The sequence below is a fragment of the Nycticebus coucang genome, chromosome 20, assembly GCF_027406575.1.
Source record: "Nycticebus coucang isolate mNycCou1 chromosome 20, mNycCou1.pri, whole genome shotgun sequence".
NCBI classification, from domain to species: domain Eukaryota; kingdom Metazoa; phylum Chordata; class Mammalia; order Primates; family Lorisidae; genus Nycticebus; species Nycticebus coucang.
This window is the reverse complement of record NC_069799.1, coordinates 66524213-66543353: the sequence shown is the minus strand read 5'-3', so window position 1 is coordinate 66543353 and position 19141 is coordinate 66524213. Positions and strand designations below refer to the sequence as shown.

At 44.4% G+C, this 19141-nt stretch overlaps 1 long non-coding RNA gene across 1 annotated transcript; it reads right to left on the bottom strand.

Moving 5' to 3' along the window:
• Positions 1-13090: 13090 nt before the first annotated feature.
• On the bottom strand, positions 13091-18292 carry LOC128572963 (uncharacterized). Its single transcript, XR_008376285.1, has 3 exons — positions 18202-18292; positions 17737-17918; positions 13091-13227 (listed from the first exon to the last, which is right to left on the bottom strand). It is a non-coding gene; the product is annotated as an uncharacterized LOC128572963 (long non-coding RNA).
• Between the last annotated feature and the right edge of the window lie 849 nt (positions 18293-19141).

Below are 19141 nucleotides of genomic sequence, written 5' to 3'. Positions count from 1 at the left end.
GCAGATTGAAACCCCTTCGACATCTGTGACTAAGCAAATCTTGCCTTTGGAGAGAGAATTTACAAAGGAACTAAAAACATGCAATAGACTTTTTTAATGCTGTTTTTTCATTTTTGGTCATTCGATCAAACACCAGCTCCTACATAATAAGTGTAGTGACCTAAAATTACTGCAGGAGAATTTCTCAGTCCTTTCCTTCTACCTCATGAAAGAGGTTGAAGAAAACCCACTGCTCTACACAGAAACTGTGAAACAAAAACAAATCATAAACACACAGCCTGTCTTCTTCAGCTCCTCCCCTGCTCCGACCCCCCTGACTGGTGAGTGTACATGCCTCATGCCTGAGCACAGGAGCGGTACAGTGAGTACTAGGGGTGTTAGTGAGAACTCTTCGGGATGAGAGATGATTTAAATTTCCAGGATTGTCAAGCAATGGCGGCATTTTGCTTCAACTGGAGCAAGCGTTACTTGCTGTACCACAAAAATCCAGAGTTGGTTTCTGTTCATCAGATGTCTGTTCTTGCTTGTGAAGACAGCGTTCTCCTCTGCACTCCGGAGGGCCGCTCCCAGGGAAACCGCCGGGCCGCCCCGGAGGGGCTTCTGCCTGCTCCTACCTTTCTGATGAAGCTGGTTGTATAAAGACATTTCCAAGAATTGCCGCAGCACATTTCAGCACTTCAATTTTTATTTAGTGGAAATTGTTAAGAACGGCCACAGATCTTATTTGGTCATATAAATTTGAGTCGATGATTAAAAATAACATTTCCTGGAGGTTTTGGTGGAGGGAGGGTAATGGGTGGGGCCACATCCATGGCACATCTTAGAATGGGTACAGGCGATTGCACTAATGTACACAGCTATGATTTAACAATAAAAATAAAATAAAATAAAATAAAAATAACATTTCCTGATCTCCTTGAAAGAGAGAGAAAGATGAGCACATATATTGCCTAATCCCTACAACAGCCCCGGAGAGTAGATATCGTTACTGACCATGTTAGGAAATTGGAACGCGCACAGTTGAAGGGGCTTGTCAAGCACACCCAGGTCTTGTGGAGGAATCCGGCCTCTCTGGGTGCGTTTCATAGAAAATTGATTAAGTCAGGCGGGGGTTGTAGAGAGAATCTTCTCCCGGGACCTACAACTCTGTGGCTAATTGATACCTACCTCTTTCTTTAAGTCAGCAAAGTTAACTTTTTAATATACAAATTCTCCAGCAATCATCATTGATTCTTGTGTTTGGCAAATTCCAGAAAGACCGTAAAGGCAATTCTGGAGACGAAGTGGGCAGGTGCCATGAGGTGGTGGGAGGAGCTGTGGGTTAGAGCTGCCCGTCTTCAATCCTCACTCTGCCTTAGGGGCCTGTGGTAGTGAATCCAGTTCCCACTTCTCAGATGGGCACCACAGTGTCTGCATTGAGAAAACCTCTAAGTCACGCGTGAGATGTGCACAGAGGGGACCAAGCACGGACCGTGGTTGGTGAGCTCCCAGCATAGAGTAGGTATAGGTTAGGCTCTGGGAAGCAGGAGAATAATAATTTTGGGGGTGAATAGCCTCAGGAACAAGGCATGTGAGGGGTGAGGGGTGTGGTGTGGCTGCAGGGGAGGGCAGGGCCAGCCCCACAGGGCGCCTCAGGCTTTCCTGAGTTGAGGCCTGGTGCCCAGGCCTTTGCCACCTCACTCAGAATAGTCATCAGGTTCATGGGGGGGTGGGTTCTACAGCGAGGGGCATAGACCTCGGGGGATGAGGTGACTTGTCAGGGTAAGAGACGTCCCTGGAAGAGACTCAGTTGACAGCCTCCAGCAGCCACATTCCTGGAAGACAGGAGTGTCGTCACCCTGAGAGCCTCTGACAGACAACACATGGGGTCACCCCTGCCTGTAAGTGCTCCCCAGATGGTTAGCAGCACGGTCATTATTGTTAGTTATTCGATGAGTACTGATTCTATCAGAAGCCACAGCTGGCAGCATCTGACTCACTGTGAGACAGGAAACAGAATCTCCTCATCCCAGAGTAGAGATGACCTCACCCAGCATCGTCAGCTTTGAAACGTAAAGAAAACGTGGGAGAAACTGAAATTCAGAATGACCTAGAAAGCGTCTTCAGTACACGTGTCCTCTGACCTGAGACATTACCAAATCCACTGTGCAAACGGGCAGATGTTTCCAGAATATCACAAATGGAACAATGGGTTTGTAAACAGTTTGGAAAATATTTGACATTTCATGTTGCAACAATTAATATTTATGCAAAAAGTCACTCATTCAGCTATTTTTATCAAGAGACTTGAAAAACCCTAAGACTTCTGACAATTAGTTTTAAAAATCTGTTTTGAGTTGACTTCTGATCAATATTGAGACGATAAATATGAATGAAATAACAAAAGAAAACACAGCGCAGAGATAATAATAAAGGGGTTGAAAATATTAAATCCTGCAAATGCCTGTGACCAGTATTGTCTTCATTGTATGTGTGTGCATGTGGGTTTACACACATATATATCACGTGTGCACGTGTGTGCGTGTGGGTTTACACACATGTATATCACGTGTGCACGTGTGTGCGTGTGGGGTTACACACACGTATATCACGTGTGCATGTGTGTGCGTGTGGGTTTACACTCATGTATATCACGTGTGCACATGTGTGTGTGGGTTTACACATATATATCACATGTGTATGTGTGTGCACATGTGTGCGTGTGTGTTTACACACATGTATATCACGTGTGTACGTGTGTGCGTGTGGGTTTACACATATATATATCACGTGTGTGCACGTGTATTTACACACATAGATGTCACATGTATATGTGTGTGCATACACAAATACACAAATTTAAGACCTCTGAAACTTACTTCCATAAAAGTCCTAAGAAGGGCCAGAGGATTTAACAAAATCCTGTTGTTGCAGAAAGTATTAATTGTTCTGCAATAAGAGGATTTCATGACCAAATGTGTTTATATAATCATCATTCCAACTATTCAGAAGGGAAGGACATAAAACAATACTTTCTTAACAACCTCAGGACTTGCAGGAGACATTACAACAAATCTGAGATGTGATGACACAGGTGGTGTGGCCCTCGTCCCTGCAGCCCCCAGGGAAGTCCTGTGTCAGAGCCCAAGAAGACGTTTTCTCCTTCTCTACCCCAGTTGGTCCAGGTGAGTCAGAGCACCCTGAACTTTCAAAGCCGAGCCCAAACCTGCCCGTCATGTTGGGGTGGCCAGTGCAATGTGAACGGCTTGGCCATTATCTTGAGCCCACAAGAACTCCCTGTATTTCGCGGCTTACTGAGGAAGTAATTTCATAATAAAATCAAACAAGTTCAACAGCCCTCCTCAGAGCCTTTGGTCAACGCTCCGCTTGGCGTTGTTGGCAGTGGGTCTGTCCCTCTCCCTGCAATTTGCGAGTGCCCTGCGGAGAATCCCCGACCAGCCGCACCCCACCCTGCCCACCTGGACCCCTGGCCATGCTCCAGGTTTCAGAGACGGCTGGGTGGACAAGCAGTTTTCCAGTTCAGTAACACTCCTACCTGTGCTGTGTTACTGTCATTAGTCCCCTTGAAAACACCTGGGTTTCACCAGATAGGTGGCACTGAATTTTTTTCTCATTGCTTTAATTTAGTCCTGAGTGATCTGATATGTGTTTTAGATGTTTCCCACTGTTTTAAGCTGATTCATGAAATGGCAAATTCACACAATCTGCTATTTCTTTCTCTGAATTTTTTTCTTACCATTTTGAGAGATCAAATAAAATATTAAAAATTGTATTCATCCTTTTGTTTTATTTATTTATTTATTTATTGTAGTTTTTTTGCCGGGGCTGGGTTTGAACCCACCACCTCTGGCATATGGGGCCGGCTCCCTACTCCTTTGAGCCACAGGTGCTGCCCTTGCTGATTCTTTTCTTTCTGCTCTCCACATTAATCTTCAGATTCTGGAAAGCTGCTGACACGTAGGTCTTTAAAAGCATGAGCAATAGATTAAAAAAAAAAAGATTGGGGATACAGTCAACGGAATGATGGCTTCTCTGAGCCAAGACCCTTAAGCAATGGGAAATGTGGATGCCTTTGAAACATTTTCATTGCTTCTGAAGACATATGAGACAGCTGTGTTTGATTCAAGGTCTTTAATCCCATCTTTAGGCTCTGAGCAAAGACAGCCAGGTACCATTTCATATTCCTCAAATGTAGAAACATATCATAAAAGCCTTGGCTCTTAGTGGATATGAAAATTGCATGAGAAGTTTCAAAGCAGCTGTGTGGTTCTATACACGTCTAGGAGAGCATGTCTGAAACTTCCATAGAAGTCCTAAGCCAGGGCAGAGGATTTAACAAAATCCTGTTATTGCAGAAAGTATTAATTGTTCTGCAATAAGAGGATTTCATGACCAAATCTGTTTATAAAATTTAGCACCCATCTCTGATTAAAAACTCTTTTTAAACTAAGAGGCAAATATTAATGATGAAATGCTAGATGTACATTAAATTAAGGAATAAAGTTCATCATGTTTATTACATCAAGTTATTTCATCCTAAGCCAAAGCAATAAAAGCAAAGCAAATAAATAAAATTATTGGAACACACAAGACAAACATCATTAACTTCAAGGACAGAACTGCCTGCCCAGCCGAGGTGGGTTTATGTCGAGTTAAACAAGATTAAGACCCAAGGTCACCCACTTGCGTAGGCTCCTATATAAAATTTACAAAACTACTATTTTTTACCAAAATTGGTAAAGACCATAAACTTTTTGACTCTGTTTTGCCTCCTTTATATTTCCCTTGCGTTTATTGGTACTGAAGGGGCCACAAGCATTTTGAGGATCAGGTTAAGCAGCAGTTGGACCGGGGACGCCTTCGTTGGGTGGGTTGAGTGGCACCCACCCTTCTGCGCACCACCACACAGGGGTGGTTTCTAGAACGTCTTTTCTTCTCTTCCCGTTTACCCAACGTTGAACACAAAGGCACAGAGGAACAGATGTCAAATTGTCATGGAAGAATTTCAAAAATTTGTGAGCTGAGAAGTAGAAATTAATTTTCCATGAACAGAGTCAGCAGCTAGTCTGTGGGAAATTAGCCAAGACAAGGTAGATTTGACATGAGCCACGGCGGCCTTTCCCAGAGTCAGTGACCATCACAGTAAGACTCAAGGCATCACCACCAGCGCATCCTGAGGAAGAAAGGACTTTTTATAGCTTCTGATGATAAAGGACACATGTTTATGAATGGTGCTGGAGCAGACACTTATTTACCTTTCTTCCTCAGAGAAAACATTTATGACTCCCTGCCATGGAAGAGATCAAGGAGCACTTTGATAACAAAGGGACGGACAGGGGACTGGGAACCAAGTGTCAGGTGGTTCATGAACAAAAATATCGTGTTATTTTTCTCGAGTCTTTGGGTTGTTAGTATTGGATAATTTTTTTTTAATTTGAATTTGTGGTGATTTCTTTGCTTATTCTAAATAGGGTCTTCCAGACCTGGTTTTGTGTTCATTTTTAATGTTTTTCCAGGTTTTTGGTGTCTTCAGCTGAGTGTTGGGTGGTTCCCAGCGTCACTTCTCACCTGTCTGCTCACACCAGAAATATTTTCTCTTCCTCCTTCTGGAATCACGGCGCATGAGCCAGCTGAGCAGGATCGTGGCCCGAGGGAGAATCCAGCCAGTGAGGTGAACAGCTGGGAGCCTGCCGGGGAAGGTCTGCTAATAACAGCCCATGTCCTTACACAGCCCCATCCTGCAGCTTCTAGCATCAGACCAACCCCTGTCACTCTTGAACTTCCCACAACACCCTGAGATGGGGCTTCCCCCTTCCTTCCCCTGCTGGGAAGGACTCAGAGGACCTTCCTCATCGTCATACTCCACCATCTGTTTCCAGAGCAGCCCTTCACCCTGTGAGAGGAAGGGCTTTGCAATTCAGAAATTTTTCTTTCCACAAATCCTGCTTTTCTTGCTAGTAACAAAACAACTAGACTTAACACTCAAAACACATACGTATAATTTCTGTGTAGGTGTGTGTTTGTTATTTTCCAGATAGACAATATGTTCTAAGAAGTGAGAACTTTTACTTTTCCTCACCACGTCCAGCGCCCAGGACGATGCTGGGAATACAGCCGCCACTCTCAGCCAGCACCGCTGTCAAGGTCAACAGAGGCTTCATCCCCCAAGATTCTGGACACCCCGGCAGTATTTGGACAGATGCTCACCCAGTTTGTGCTGGAGCCCCCTGCAATGGGGGAGAACTCACTATCTCCAAAGGTGATGAAGTCCTACTTTAGGGGACAATTTCATCATTACAAGGTGTTTCTCTCACTTGATGTTAAAATCTCGGGACAACTTAGCATGTCTAAATCTCTCTTTTCCCTCCACCATGAGGAAAGTAAACTTCATGCCTCCTCCATGAGACAGAGGTGAAATACCTGAGCAGCTCCCCTGGCCCCCATCCTATCCCAAGCTGTGTCTCTCTTAGAGTCGACGTCACCAGTTCATTGTTACACTCCATGGCATTGTGGTTTGGCTACAGGGCTGCTCACCTGCATGTTCTCCCCAAAACCTCTGGTACAGCCTGAGTTGAATTCTTTGAGAACTATTATTTTTTGGTCTGGACACTGCTTTTCTTGGTAAAATTTGAAATGGTGCCGCTTAATCTCATGTTAAACTTGCTGCCAACAAACAGCAATAAGTCTCGGTCATGTTCACGTGACTGAGTCAGTGTACCATCCGCTTTTCTCTAGAGGAAGCAAATCTACGTCCTTCTCTGTTAAATTTCATCTGGTTAATTCCTCAACGTAACGATAACGTTCCTGAACACAAACAGTATCCCTGGCATCTCTGTGGTATCTGATGACACCTGCTCCTTTCCTAGGTGTGTAAGGAGCCCTGTGAGCCGTCCTGACGCTCGTCCCGGGGGACCAGTCGCTTCTCAGCCCAGGCCGCCGCCGCCAGCTGGCGCCTTTCCTCCCTCACTCAGCACCCCTCTGCTGGGTGCACACCACGTGCCAGGAGCTCTTCCACTTTATGGCTGGCAATTACCATTAAGCTTTACTACTGCCTCGCTTTCAGACTTACAGTGATGCACAAATCAATCCTCTTTTGGTACAGACCCAACCTATCTCTAAATCTGCCTCTGTGAAGTATGGTTCTGACACAATGCTTTCCCTTTGCACAAATTCCCATGTGCCGTCATGAGGGGAGCTGCTCAGGCTGGTGGCCTGCAGGCCAGTGGCTGTCTGCAGGCTCTGTGTTGGGTTGTGGTCTCTGACACATGAAGTGTGGAGGGGCAGACTGGCTTTTTTTTTTTTTTTTTTGCAGTTTTGGCCGGGGCCGGGCTTGAACCTACCACCTCCGGTATATGGGGCCAGCGCCCTACTCCTTGAGCCACACGTGCCGCCGGAGAGACTAGCCTTTCAGACAGTTTTGGAGCATTTTGAACAGCATAATTTTAGGTCAGCAAATTTTATGTCTACTTAAAAGACTGGCTTGTGTTTTGTATGCTTTTTGCAATTTTTTCCAGTAGGTCATTTTTGTTGTATTGACAAAATTATCAGCCTACAAATTTTTGAAACAAGTAAGCAATCAAACAAAATCTGAGCTGGTCCTTGGCCAGGCTTTGAGAATAACTGTCTAGGGAATCTCTTTGTCCTAGCAATCAAGACATCACATTTTAAACAACCTTGGATAATTTGTTTGCCATTTCATGTTAATTGGGGATTCGAACCACAGGGATCAATTAGCATTACCACCAGGCCTTTCTGTGTCCTCAGATTCAGTGATTCCTGGTTTATTTTTTTCATAGGACTTTGTCTATTTTGAATTCTCTCTAGTACCCAGCACACTGTTGGATACGTGGCAGGTATCCCTTAAATACAGTAGACCCTCTGAAAGGTGACCACCCAAGGACTGTGACAAGTGGGCCCCACACGCAGGTGGTTGGTCAACAGAACGAGCTTCCATTGAGTACATGGAAAAGGTGAACTTCAGGAGGTGGTCATTGTAGGGAGGTGGCCAGCTGTGGAGCATTTCCTGCATTTTGAATGACAGTGTAACAGTATGAGTCAAGTCCAAAGTACATTCCATGCATATGTGCAAAAAAGGCTGAGATGACATCAGGATTAGAAAACACATTTTTAGGCCCATTTCCTGTTTTTGCATTTTGATACAACACACTTCTGTCCTACAAAAGGGGACAGGGTAGTGACCCAGGTTGATGGCATCATTGAGGTATAAGGTTAGTTATTAGAACGGCCTTACCTATGTGACCCATCTCTGGCTCTCTGCATCCCCGTTTCTCAGTGACAGCAACAATAACAACAAGCTAGTGGTCAGCTCCTCCAACCTGTCCATATCTAAGTTCTTAATGAACCTTTCTCACGTGGTTAACCACAGCCACAGGGGGTGGCAGGGGAAGCTGTGACCACACACCTGTGCACATGCTGAGCCCTGAGTATGCACGTAGGGTGTGGGCCAGCTTCAGCCCTGACTGGAAACACTCTTCGCCTCTGAGATGACTCTTTTACCTGCCCTCTCATCTGGGCCTCGATAACGTGCCAGAAACACCACGTCTTCCTTAGGTGTTTCACACTGAAACTGCAAGACCGTGTGTCTGCACATATTATCACACTGAAGCTGCAAGACCATGTGTTTGCACATATTACAATGAATCCATTAACGAAGCGAAAATAACACTTCAAAATGTCCATCACTTGCTTTGAGTTAATGGATTTCAACAGAGTTATCGAGGAATTCATCATTTCTTTTAATCTATGTGATTGATGTCCATCGGATGTTTTCCATACTAATAAACCAAGAAGATGTGTGCAGCGATATTTCAGATAAGGTATTCAAAATAAAGTTCCCACAAAATACTGAATGCCTACAATTATACAACAGGAGGTTTCCCCTCAAATTTCAGAGACACCTGCTCAAATGTCTACTGTGGTTCTTTAGACAGTGTGTCACCTGAGCGTGAAATGCAGTAGGGACTGATGGTCAAATCCCGGGTGGCTATGACACAGTATTGTTTTATATTTGTTCCCTTTCAATGAGATATTTTCTGGCTTTGCGAAAGCAACGATTGAGTCTCAGCAAGAGATAGATGAATATTTCTCTCCCCAAGAGCTTGGATTTCCCTTTAATATGAATGATGAAGGGGACAGGTGGGTGAGCGGGGAGGGTGGGGACCCGAGGGCATGTGCAGCTGTGCTATGGCCAGCTTGGGGAGGAATAAGGCCGGCTGCCTTTCAGCTGCATCCTCACTGGTTTTTATCCTCTATAGACAATGCATGCATATTGCCTATAAAGACCCACTCGCTTCATCCAGGCTGCTCTGAGTCGGCCACTAGCACCCAGACAGTCAGCCTTAAAAATATAAGAAGGTAGCTACCAAATTTTGAGATGTTTGTTGGCAGTTTTATAAGATAGAAAAAAATTAGGTTGGTCTTTATTTAGCATCTTCTGTCAGGTACTGGTGAAGGTTGAAGGTTCAAGTACGGTGAGGAGATGTCTTCAGGGCTCCTTCCCATGACCAACTAAACGTGACCTGTGTGTGCCTGAGAGTTTTGCCTCTGGGCTTTCTCCTTGTGGCTTTCAACACTTGTGATGATTTGTTACTGTACGTCTAAGATTCCATGTCTTCACCAGTGCTGTCCAAATATTGAAGGAGAATATAACAGTAACATAAAGGTTTAAAAATGGTCTGAATATTCCATGTTTTTCTTTGTTTTTGTAGTAGGGTCTCACTTTCTCAGCCAGGCTCCAGTGCAGCAGTGCGGTCACAGCTCACTGCAGCCCCGACCTCCTGGTCTCAAGCCATCCTCCCACCTCGGCCCCTCAAGGCGCTGGGATTACAGGCATGAGCCACCATGCCCATCACCATGTAATATTTGATTCTGGCTATGACTCTGTTTAGCAATTTTAAAAGTTCATGTTGGGAAAATATAGCTCCTGGTGATTCTGTGTGTTTTTTCTTCTGGGTAACCACAAGATGACATTAACGGTATTTTAACCATGACAATTTTTGTTAGTAACAGATGTACACGTAAATAGTCCTTTAACTCTTTAGCATCTACTGGGCTCTTGGGACAGGATTTAAGTGCCGTCACACTAGAACATTCTCACCCTACAGGTGGGGTCCCCAGGAGGCATTAGAAATGCCATCTTGGCATCTTTCCCTGGTCATCCATCGCTTCTTGAAGCCGCTGTGTGGAGAAGCCATCTCTGCACTCCCCTGCTCACAGCCTCACGCCGCACGCCCACACTGGGGCTCAATCGGTGTTTCTTACCCAACAAAACTCAACATTTCCTCACTAGTGGATCTGAGTGTTGCATTAGGTCTGATTTCAGGAAATCACTGTTACGTTCTGAACTAGAGTGTGTGGAATACAGACCCCAGGTCGCAGTGGTGGGCGGCTTCCCTCCCCCAGATGGATACTTATCACCTGGAAATAAAATTTAAAAAATCAGAGGGGGTCTTTATATAGAGAAATGGGCCTGGCTCTGCCAAGCAGTGGGCCATGCCCAGGTTCTGGGAAATGTTGTGCCCGGGGTCTAATTAGGTCGTGTTCTGGACATGGAAACTTAACGACAACAAGAGAATTTTAATGTGTCTGAATTCGTTGATGAAAGAAAATTAAAATGGTCTGGGCTGTGTGATTTTTCATCTCAACTCTTCTTAGAATATAGAAGGCTGCTGAAAATGGCAGTGAGAAAAGTCTGTCCTTGTTTTTTTACTTTTTGATTTTTTTAACTTTTTTTTTGTAACTGGACAATGTGTTTGATCTTTACCACGACTTTCAGTTTCACAGGGTTATTAACAACATCTTATAAAAATTTTAATATTAAGGGAAGGCGTTTGGAATTTAATTAGGAAGGCTAACATCAGTTCTAAAATGAGAAAAGTTTTCTTTCAAATGGGATTTTAATTCTAAACCCAGTTCTGGTTTTATGCAATACATATCAAATCTTAGTTTTCGTGGAACTCAGATTATACCAAGAAAAAGGCCCAGAGGCGATCAGTGATAAACAAACCCACTTCCTCTGAAGACTCAGGTAAATCAGCAAGTGAGCAGCTGCTCTGGCCCTGCCCTGCCAACCGGGGCCACTGTCCCAGGAAACAGACCCCAGATGATCACTTTTCCCACTTTCCATGGCATATTCCCCAATGTGCAATGAAAGGGAAATTTCCACAGAATCAAGAGAAGTATTTTCTCTTTCACTGACAAGAAGAAACCTGTCTAAAAGTTGAATTTACATTTTTCTTCATGCAAAGAAACACACACAAAAAAAGAAAACTGAATCAAAACCAAAGAAAACAAAAACTTATGGGAAAATTTCTGTTTGATGCCCCTGGGCAAAGCCTTAAGCATCCCAACCACTCTTTCAGCAAATGAAGAAAATTAAGCAAAAATCCCAGAAAACAAACAGCAATAAAGCACTACCCGTACTTGGTTCAAGATATGCAGTTGATGCGTGCGGCTTTCTTAAAAACGAGGAAATCCTGTTCTGCACACGAATTTCTAGTTGCTGCGGTTCTAGGAAATCAAACAGCACTGACTAAGTAAATGCCATATCATTTTAGTGAAAATCTAAGTTAAGAGAGCAAAAAGAAGCTTTAAAGCACAATCAGAATTTTTTATCTCATTTATCACTTCATTCTCAGATTCTAAACTATGGCTGTTATTTTTGGCTCACAAACATTTATTTGAGATTACATCAGTTAATTTTTGTAAAAGTAAATGTAAGCCATTCCTGATGGTCAGTTAGCTAGAAAGATGGGTAGTAATGATGTGTGTTGAGCAAAACATAAAAACATCTCAGGTAACAGAAAGGGAATGATTTGGTCTTGGTCATGCTGGTCAATCTTCTTCCTTTAAAAACAGCTGTATTAGCAGCTAGGGGAAACAGAACATGGTTTTCTGATACCAAAATGAATTAAGTTTTATCTTTTTATCTGGTTATAAAAGTCACAAATTCCTTTTTCAGCTAAAAGTAGTTTTATTGCAAACTCCTAGATTTTCAGTTAACAGTGGTGGTGACATGTTTATCAGGGTATTAGCGAGTAGGGAGGTATTCAGACAAAGCTCTTACCAATTATTACACGGACCTTTATTTAGAGTTTGCTAATGAGCCCATTTTTCACTCACATAATGTAAGTTACTTTAAAAAGTGAGTTGGTTTTAGAAAAAGGACTTCCAGGAAAACTTTCAAACAGTATCATGTTTCTAAAAGTGAAACTCTCTTATTAATTCTTTTCTGATTGTGTCTGGCTTACTCATGTCTGAGTAATTTTTCAGCCTTCTTTGGGAAAATAATCTTTTTGCCTAAAATTATATTGTTCCAGAGAAATGTCTAAGGACCACCGAAGTGAAACAAACAAACAAAGAAAGCCCGCCATGCATGTGGGGCTGAGAGCCGGGCAGAGAAAGGATGTGAGGGGCAAAGTGGCCAAAGATGAAGGCAGCGGCGTGAGGACCCTTAGCAGGAGAAGTTCATGGAAACGAGGAACACAAAACTGGTCACAGCGGGAAGGCAGCACAGAGGTGACTGCTAGCTGCAGGGGATATGACATGGGGACTTGCTGTGGGTGGCACTCTGCTTGTCTGAGATGTGCAGTAACCGTCCCTTTCCCTCTCCCTCAGTCCCGCCCTCCCTGTCTCCCCACCAGCCCGGCTGCCTGTGAATGGATTCGCCTGAGGAAAGAAACAGGATCAGTAAAAAGAGAGAAGCCTTGAATCAGGGCCTGAACCCCACAAGTTGATCATAACAGGTGCCCAGAGAAGGGAGGGCCTCTTCCGGGAGAGATGGGGAGAGGTGGGTGCTGGCGGAGACCCGAGGGCAGGGGAGCATGGGGGGGCGGGTGGCCCCAGACGGCCGTGGCCCAGGAAGGCCATGCCAGAGGGTCTTGGTGTGCAGTCCCCACCAGGGACAGCTTGCTGCCTGGGTTCCAGAGGCCCAGAGGTTTTACAAGGGGCAGGGTAACCAGGTCATCCTTCCTGGGGCAAAATCTAATCAGATATTCTCTTCCCACTCTCCAAAGTGGAACTTCCATAAAGAATGCCAATTATGCACAGAGAGTTTTGACTTAAAGTGCATTAAAGGATATTTAATTTTCTTTTGCTTTCCACACGTTGTCTTTCTTCTCTCATTCCAGCTTCATGTCTCTTCTTAGGGAGAAAATACAAAGGGCTTCCGTCACCTTCAGGCCCTTTCATCCCATGACTCTTCACACCCTTCAGGAGGAGAACAGCTGGTGATACATCAGACAGAAGGCAGGTCAGCCCTCCTGAGGGGCTGTCACCCTGCTGCAGATATCAGAAGCCCGTCCCGGCCCCTGGGTCACAGCCCTGAGATGGGGGCCATGGCCTGAGGGCATTCAACCATGACTGTCTGCAATGACAGGTCACACTGGAGGACACTTTAACTTATCGCATCCTGTGACTTGACTTGAATTTGCTTAAATAACCTCTGAAATGTGCCCTGCAGTTTATTAGCCCCCTCTTGGAATTAGATCCGAGGAAAGCTACTGCCAGACCCAGCACTGACCACTGGACTTTCCCTCCACACATCTGCTCTCTTCCCATTAAGACTTCCTTCATGGATTTCATCCAATCTAGGGATTTGAACTTCTCCTGTGTAATTACCTCATGGCCTAGTCTCTCTTGAGTTTTTAGGTTTTATCAGACATATCTATTTGAACGTGTACTAGTTACTTCAAACACCTGCTTAATAGGAAACTAGACACCATTGTTGCTCTAAAACTGTCTTCTGTGCCTTTTCCTGAGGCATGAGTAGGTAGATAGGCAGATGTATACATGCATGGATGGATGGATGGATGGATGGATGGATGGGTGATGGATGGATGGATGAGTGGATGGATGGATGTATGACTGGATGGATGGATGGATGGATGAGTGGATGGATGGATGGATAATGGATGGATGGATGGATGGATGAGTGGATGGATGGATGGATAATGGATGGATGGATGGATGGATGAGTGGATGGATGAACAGATGGATGTATGGATCAATGGATGGATGGATAGATGGATGGATGGATGGATGGATGGATGAGTGGATAGATGGATGGATGAATGGATGGATGGATGGAGGAGTGGATGGATGGATGGATGGATGGATGGATGGATGGATGAGTGGATAGATGGATGGATGACTGGATGGATGGATGAATGACTGGATGGATGGATGGATAATGGATGGATGGATGGATGGATGAGTGGATGGATGGATGGATGAACAGATGGATGTATGGATCAATGGATGGATGGATAGATGGATGGATGGATGAGTGGATGGATGGATGGATGGATGAGTGGATAGATGGATGGATGAATGGATGGATGGATGGAGGAGTGGATGGAGGAGTGGATGGATGGATGGATGGATGGATGGATGAGTGGATAGATGGATGGATGAATGACTGGATGGATGGATGGATAATGGATGGATGGATGGATGGATGGATGAGTGGATGGATGGATGGATGGATGAGTGGATGGATGGATGGATGGATGGATGAGTGGATGGATAGATGGATAAATGGATGGATGGATGGATGAGTATATGGATGGATGAATGGATGGATGGATAGATGGATGGATGGATGAGTGGATGAATGGATGGAAAGTGGATGGATCGATGGATGAATGGATGAATGGATGGAAAGTGGATGGATCGATGGATGAATGGATGGATGGATGGATGGATGGATGAATGGATGGATGGATGGATGGATGGATGAATGGATGGATGGATAGATGGATGGATGGATGAGTGGATGAATGGATGGATGAGTGGATGGATGGATGGATGAATGGATGGATGGATGGATGGGTGGATGGAAGGGATATATGGATGAATGGATGAGTGGATGGAGAGACAGATGGATAGATGGATGAATGGATGGACAATAGATAGATAAAAAGATATATAGATTAACTCTATAAAAATATATATATAGATGAACAGATAAATGATAGGAGGAAAGATAGGTGAATGGATAGATGGATAGACAGATTTGGATAGATAGATAGATACATAGGTAGGGAGACAGGTGACTAGACAGAGATGTCGCCCCTTCTTCTGATGTTTGGTCTAGCACTCAGACTTGCTATGGCCTCTGTTTCCATGATTCCTCAAGAAAATTCTCTCCTCAAGTCAACAATGCTCTCCATGTTGCTAATCCAATGATCCTTTTCCAAGAATACTTTATTTAAACTTTCAAGTGTGCTTGGTAGAGCTCACTGTACACTTCTTCTCAAGACCCTTCAAGAATTCCTGACCTTCCTCCTGCTCTGCTGGGTGCTCCTCTATTGTCTGTCTTGCAGGTTCTTTCTCACCTGCTCAAACTCTAAATGTCCAACAAAGATTCATCATCTCCTTTTCTCCTCTGACAGCTCATTCTTCCCATGTAACCTCAGTCAGAATCTTAATAACTCCTTTTCTTGCAACTTCTGCTGATATGACATCTTCACTGGGCCGTCCCATCAAACTTGTGCATTTGGTATGGACAAAAGAAAGTTCTTAAGCATAATTAGTGGGTAAACAAATATGTAAACCAACAGATGAAAAGTGCTTGTCTATTCCTGTCTGCCCCAGTGAACAGGTTTCTCCCCCATCTCCCAGGTTTCTCAGGCATCAGACTTTGGAGGCATTCCTGACTCCTCACTGCCCTCTCTTCCCCACATTAGGCCCCACATCACAGTGTCTTGTTGACTCCACCAAATGTATCCACATTCTCTAGCTCTACCCCTGTAGACACTCCCACCTCTCATCATAACTGACCCAACAGCTTCCTAGACTCCTGACAGGTCCCCAGTTGCATCAATTCTCGTATTCATTTGTCCAACCCATGGTTACTGAGGACTCATTGTGTTTTTGACATTATTCTATGGGATGAACACAGCACCATATACAAAATAGAGTCCTGGCTCATAAGGTGACTGACTGCAAACAAATGAGCAAATGATCAAGCAATTCACACCAAGGCATTGGTAAGGGCAGTGAACAAACATGAATTAGTGATGGAGTCACTATTTTAGACACGTGTCCGTGAAGCCACTGGGGAAGCTTCTGACAAAGAAATGAATGGAGGAGGCTTGTGGGTGTCCAAGGTAAGAGAGGAGGGTGAGGAGCCTAGGGCAGTGTGCAGACTCTGGACTTTCTTCTAATTGGGTAAAGCATGAAATACGCAGCAGAGGAGTTGCATCATCTCACTTGTTTGAAAGATCAGTTGGCTGATAGGCAAAGTGCACCTCAGTTTCTAGAATCCACAGGAAGCTATTCCTACCCCACATCTATACCACGCTTCTCAAATTGCCGTGATTTAGCCCAATGACCTTTCTCTCACCAGAATCTAACATCAGCTCCAATTTTTTGGCCTTTCCACGAGCTCCTCTCTCCACCATGGTGATCTCTCCCCTTGACTTCACGTCTGATACCCTTTTTCCCCTCAGCACTGAGTTCCTCCCAGCAGTCTTTGCTGGTCCTCCAACCTGGAGTATTCTGGCCCTGCTTGTTCACGTCACTCTCACCTACTTAGCCCTTAGTACTCATACCTAATGAGATTTTGTGGTGTTACTGTTTATTCTTTTGTTAATTTATATATTCTCTGTTTTTTCTCAGTAAAATGTAAGGTTTTTGAGTGCAGGGATCTTGCCTGCTTTGTGATGCTAAATTCTAAGAGCTGGCAGCGTGAGGATGGATGGAATGAAAGAATGATCACCAGCATCTGTCTACTGACTACGAACCAAATGGCAATATTCTTGGGTTGCAAAGACTTAGATACTCTGTCTGTCCCTGTTCTTGAGAGGCCTGTAGTAGAGTGGTGGAGACAGTGAGTGCAGGGATGGTTGGATCAAGCATCAGCCTACGTAAAAGTAGAGAGGTGAGTGGAGGAGGCAGGCGATATATTAATGTGTGTGTAGCAAGGCAAAATCCATCTTAATTGTAATTTCTTCTTTTTCTTTTTGCAGGTTTTTTTTTCTTTTTTTGGCCGGGGCTGGGTTTGAACCCGCCACCTCCAGCATATGGGGCCAGAGCCCTACTTCTTTGAGCCACAGGCACTGCCCAGTAATTTCTTTTGATTCCCACCTTGGACAAGACCTTTGTTAGCACTTAGCATAGTGCCCAAAACTGAGTAAGTGCTAAATGACTATTTATTCAATGCATGAATGCATTAGTCAAGAAGTGAAAGAATGTGGCTTAAGTTTGAGCAAGTCTTCAAAGTTTAAACCCACAAAATAGTGCCTTTGGTTTGAAGAAATACTCTCTAGATCACAAAGCCTGTTTTAGAGTTAGGACCAGGACAGCAGAAAACCCCATCTTTATTTAAAGCCTCCTAGCACCTTACAGAAGGTTTAGCTGTCATTCTTAAGTAAGAATGAGGAGGAACTCCAGGAAGTCCACACAGCAGTGTCCGATCTGCCCAATGTTATGGGAAAGAGAGGCTCTAAGAAATGAAAAGAAGCGTAAGAGAAAGTCAAGTCACATCCAACTGTGATGATCAGGCTGACATTGGAATAGGCCTGGGAATCTGTCCTGGCCCCAGTCAGTTGTTCTTGGTAATGGATTCAAATGTGCGAAAGCTACTGAAACTAACATGAGGTGGAAGACGAAGCCAGGGCCACGTTGCTGAGATCCCACAGAGACCCCCAGAACTGGATCCCACCGCTCCCTCACAACCTGCTGGGGGTTCTGGGGCCACATAAAGCAACTTACATCCTATGAGGAGCCAGCCAGATACAGCTCCTGGCCCTCCTGCCACCCTGTTCACCTGCTGTCAACCGAGCAGATGCTGCCTTTATCTCCAAGGGGGAGCCCGACACGACAGCATGGTCTACGTTGGCCAATTCAGATGCTTCTCTAACTGATCCCCATGATGTTCTTTCAGCTTGGTGCCTCTAAAATTGGAAAGGAAGCAGAATGCAGGAGACAGCCAGGGCTGCGCAGGGGTGAAGGTGGAGCAGAGAGGCTGGAGCATCCCCTTCAAGGGACAGCGCAGTGACAGCTGCAAGACCCTCTGCTGGTTCTGTGGCCCTGGGTGGGGCTCCAGCTGTGGGTGCCCCATCCTCTGTCACTGCTTTCCAGGCCTCCCCAAGCCCCCACACCCTGTACTAGACTGCAGACTTCCTGGGACAGAGGATGGATTCATGCGCACTGCTCCAGAGCCCCCTGGGCACCCACCTCACACAGCCAGACATGCTTCGTGGGCTTGGTTGACTTGCTTGTTCTTGTGTTTTCTTTCCCTTCTGTCTCCTCACCATTCTTGCTGATGGGTGAGAAAGTCGATGGTAATGAATGCAGTGACCCAGAGCCCTGCCATCTCTACCCCGCATCTTTCTGCTCCATAAACCTGCCTCTCTCCAGCAGGGGTGGCTCAGAGAGGTCGTATGATTTAGAATTCCACTTTTACTGGAGGAGTCTGTGAAGGTCGCCCGTACGGCCCTCATCTTTTTCGTCTTTTTTTTTTTTTTTTTTAGTGGTTTTGTTTCTACTCTATCTGTGTGATTTTATGTGCAACCACCCCAGATCCTTTTTGGTAGCAGATGTGGTAGAAATTAATAAGAAGATATTTGAAGCCACAGAGCACAATCACATCAATGTAAAATCTTTTTTTAATTAGGATTTTTCTCTCCCCCAAACCAATATTCTCCCTAAAGTAATGCTTCATACAAAATTTTTTCCTGCAAATTTCTATTTCCATTTCTATTTGTTTCTATTACCATTACAGCACAATCTATGCGCTTTAAAAAGAAATGCAACATTAAAATAGATTTTTTAGCAATTTTGCACAGATATGTTTTGCAATGAGCAGTAGTTTGCACCTCATCGTATGACTTTAAAGGAAGTGGTTTTGGTAGAGTAATTTCAGAAAAAAAAAAAAAAGGAGAAAACTCCCACTCTAAATAATTTGCAGGATTTTTGCAGCAGGAAATAGAAACTAGAAATAATTTTATGACTTTCTTTGGTAATATTATCAGTTTCTTTATATTGCAAACGTCCAAGATAGCACATGCTATTACAAGAGAAGTATGAATTATCTACAATTATCTCCCAAAACATAATCGCCATTTATGATACACATTTTTAATACATAGCTCATTTTCACAGTGAGAGTATCAGA